Source organism: Brachyhypopomus gauderio, chromosome 5 (genome assembly GCF_052324685.1).
Source record: "Brachyhypopomus gauderio isolate BG-103 chromosome 5, BGAUD_0.2, whole genome shotgun sequence".
Taxonomy (NCBI): Eukaryota; Metazoa; Chordata; class Actinopteri; order Gymnotiformes; family Hypopomidae; genus Brachyhypopomus; species Brachyhypopomus gauderio.
The window spans coordinates 13,401,162-13,405,780 of NC_135215.1; positions in this window are offsets into that span (position 1 = coordinate 13,401,162).

A 4,619-nucleotide genomic window follows, 5' to 3' on the forward strand; every position below is an offset into this window, starting at 1 on the left:
CAAATGCTGCACAATTTCAGCACCTCGAAACAAAAACAGCGACAAAACGCTTTAAAACAAACGTCGCGCCAGAAGGATTTTAACAAATTAAATACGAAAATAATACATTTCCGTCGACGTTTTATGAAACGCTTGCTTTTTTTTTACAGCGCTGATTAATACCGAATCAAAACGCCGATGTATTCAGTCACTGGGTGCCACCGCCCTTTTTCATTGTGTCCTCTGTGCATATAGCTGAGATTCTGGGCTGCTAACAACGCTAACAATATCATCGCTTGAATTTAATTTTTAATTCAGCTATGTTCAAAATAACCTTAGTAATATGTGTTATTGACAATTTTTTGAAAAAAAAAATCTAAACCGAAACTGTTCATTCCTACCACTGCTTATATTTTGCTACGCTTTGAATCCATTTTGCTTTTCATACAGACTCCCCTTCCGATAAAAAAACAAAAAAGGAAATAAAAGTTCAGTCACTCAAGCCTGCACTGGCACGAGCCCGCTGATCGCTCATTAGCTGTCAGCACTGGCCAAGAGACTGGTTGTTCGAATAATTACAAATTAAGGTTATAGCAACTGCAAATGCAGGCGTGTTTCGTCTCCACCTCTTTACACGTCATTCTCTTTTCTTTCTTGAACGTCACGTAGGGTCCGATCCTCACCTGCTTGTCTAGAACACGCGCTCTTACGCAAACGAGTTCACTGACAAGATGCCCGCGACTCCCGCCATAACTGTCAAGACTGTCAACTACTGCGAGTTCTTTTGCCATCCTGGAACTGCTCAAATAATCTCAGATTGTTGGTGTGAGAAGTCTGGTTACACTACGCAAATGGGAAAATGGCATTTTCAAAATATTATTGTTAACATAAAAAAAAAATGTAAAACCAAAACATCGCACATACAATAAACCATCATTTAAATAATCATTAGCAAACCATTAGTACTCAGAGTCAACCAAAAGAAACGGTTCACTCATTCATGTTATCAAAATGGAAAGCTGTATTACTGAGACTCCGAGGTTGTATGGTAGGAGATAAATATAAAGAAAGTTTTCAAAGCAAACCTTCCAGTATACTGCCAAAGTACTGATCTTTTAACTAAACGGTAATGAGACGACTGTAAAACCCTGACTCTGGCCTTTAGTGACTCCATGAAACTGCATCAAACACCTACAAATCACCACGCCGCACCTTTAATGTACACTGTGGTTAATTAGACACTTATAAACATCAGTGGTCTAGATCTTTATTTCTCACACTAAAGAAAAATAGTCAGATTGGAGAGGGAGATAGGTCAGTAAATATTTACTGGCTACCACCATCTACCCTGACACTTCTCCACAGAGAAGTGCCTCACACGGTTCCTCTTGCTTCTCCAAGAAAGATCTGAACCCTTGTAGGCCCAATTAATATGCAGTCTAAATCATATTCTAATGCATTATGACGCACCTTTAACCTACAGTGATTAGCACCAACTAAAACAGGAGAAGATGTTTGGACAGCTGCCACATGACAAAACTAATTGGTCCAGGTGCTTTCAGGGACAGATATAATGATTTGGGGTCCCTAGGTGATGGTCAGGAGGGCCCCTACCCAAGCAACCTTTTACCTTGGTTTTTCACTAGATTCCATTCTACGTCTAGTCTGATGTGGACCAGTGTGGTATGTCTGACTATGAGGGCTACTGTATCTATTCTAGTGAAGTGTTGTACTTTGAAATGACTCTATAAAGTGAATTATGAGAGTACTGAAGAGTTGGGTGGTTTGTGTGTATGTGTAGTCCAGCCCTTGGTTGACGTGACGCTTAGAGCCTCAAGTGAAATGTCATACTCATGTCTTGCATATGTGCCTTTAGAGTTACAGATCTTGAAATAAAAGGCTACTGAAACCATTATTTAATTTTCACTCTTCAATAAAATGTAAATGTCGTAAAAAATAAATAAAATCACTTCAAGTAAGAGTCACCTGGAAGCCAAAAGCGCAGGTTCTTATTGTTGAGCAGAGTCGATTCACATGATTCACTGTAAATAATTGGATTGCCCATCATTCATCTATATGCACATCAGCATCAGGATTATGTGCTGTCTATGAAGCCCATGTGACAGCATTAGATTCAATGAGTTAATTCCGGGAATGTGGTGACCAATTTACTCCCTTTCATCCCTCTTTTGTGTTTCTGTCCCCCATTCAAATGTGTTTTTCCTCTGTTAACACTCAGAAGACCAGCCTGAAGGATTCTTTATCCACACTGGAGATAGAGCTCGATTGCATCAGTCCATTCACATAGCTGCATTATTGTGTAAAAATATGGAATGCACCATCGTAATCATGATTAGAGGTGGTTAGAAATCAACATTACTAAACACATACAGCATAGGTAACAAAATGTCTATGACTGAAAAGAGTCTGAACAAACATTTATAAGACTAGTGTGACCAACTCTCATATCTAAAGACAATGTATCATTGGTTACAGAGTCTTAGTCAAAACACTATACTGATGATCACTTCAAGATTAAACTGTTCCTTTTGAGGTCACTTCACACCATGTGCCTGTTGGAAATTTTGAAATTTACAGGAAGAGAAAGAGTAGTAGTTTTTTGCCACAGTTGCCCTTGTGGGCATGGTGGTTTGTTCTGAAAAAAACGTTCAGACGAGACTGACACCACCACATCCTTGTTTTCATAATCCAATACTAAAAACTCACTCAACACAGTTGATTTTATTGGATTGTCAAGTCTGTCTTTTTCTTAAGAAACATATATTGACCTCTGTAGCAAGCCCTGAATGACTATATATAAAGGTCATATAAAGCTCACAGTGTCCTGAAAGCCATGTGGGTCCTCTGTTGAAGGTCTCACTGTTCACACTGTCGTCCTCTAAAGATAAAGCAGGTTGTGGCTCACTCCATGCTGTCTGATTCTGTAAGCTGTGAGGTGAGTGCCTGTCCTGATGTATTAGAAGAGGCTATTTGTTCAGCCACGCTGTACTCAAGCATCAAACCTCCCAGAGGCCGTTCATCTGTATGTGAGTGTGGGCAGTGTTTGCAAATCTGAAAGTATATGCAGTTTTGCCGTTTCACTAGATGAAAGATTTAGAAAGTAATTGTCAGTCAGTTTATGGCTTACAGCTACACATTTTTTGCCCACAAGAGTTTGGGAGAGAATAAGTGGAGATTCATGTTGAATCCAGAAAATCTGTACTGTATGCATTTGATCACAAAGGGATCGTATGAGCTCATATTTTTTAATGAATTATTTTTCTTTGCGTTCTTTTGACAAAATAACCTAATTACATATCTGACTTCTATTAATCCCTTGGTTTAAGTGGGCCATAAGTGACTCGTCTCCTAGGTGACCGCCTGATTTGCCTGTAGTTGTACCTTCGCCTGTAGTTGCCAACATCAATGTTTTTTTTTTTTCCCATTAGAGGGCGAGTGTGACCACGGCAATTGTAACCGTGACGTCCCTGGTCGGCCCACAAGGCCATGCCAAATCAGTGATTCAGAGCGATACTGCGAAGAAAATAAATGTTTACTCTGTGCAGCGATGAACACGGATGAGAGCTGAAGTTCATCATCTCAGACCTTCAGTGCTGTGGTGATGTGTGGGCTACTCTGTGAACTGATAAATACTAATGCCTAGTGCCAATGTGTACGGTATCAGAAAAGCTCACCAAAACAAATCCTTGAAAATCTAGTCATTGCCTTAGATTTCATTTATTCAGAAAAATGGATTAATTTACTTATTTTTGTATTTGTCACATTGTCACAGCACAGAAGGAGACTCAGCAAGGGTCTGCCAGGCCAAGACGCTCAGCTCGTTCAGTCCACTCACGCTGCAGGAGGCCAGCGCGTGATATGCAGTCCCGTCACACCGCAGGACGCCAGCGCGTGATATGCAGTCCCGTCACACCGCAGGACGCCAGCGCGTGATATCCAGTCCTGTCACACTGCAGGACGTCAGCTCGTGCTGGGGTCAGTTTGAAAAAGAGGATGCACCTGTAATATTGTGAATTACACACACCGATGCCTTCTCTTGTTCTCTTACCACACACATACACACACACACACACACACACACAAAACAAGATAGAGTTGTATCTCTTTCACATATTAGAATGACGTCCATCTGTTCTCTACAGTTAATTCCGTTTACCCGCGGGCTTTCAGATTAATCTGTCTCTGTTACTCTCCATTTAGACAGGTGGTTAGTCTTTAACAAAGACTTCACTCTCGTGTCCTGTTGACAGAGCACATGCTCAAATCAAATATCCTTCAGTGCACTCCTGCAGGAATGAGCTACTTTAAAAAGTTCACTTGGGGTGTTTGCGTCTGCCTGTGAGTAACACCAGCCATGTCCGTGATGCCTTGTTGCTTCCTCCATCCCTGCCTCACCTCATCTTCCTCACCCTGCTCCTTCTGGGCAGTGTCTCACTCTCCTGTCTCACTCTCCTGTCTCTCTCCCTGTCTCGCTCTCCCCGTCTCGCTCTCCCCGTCTCGCTCTCCCCGTCTCGCTCTCCCCGTCTCGCTCTCCCCGTCTCGCACTCCCCGTCTCGCACTCCCCGTCTCGCACTCCCCGTCTCGCACTCCCCGTCTCGCACTCCCCGTCTCGCTCTCTC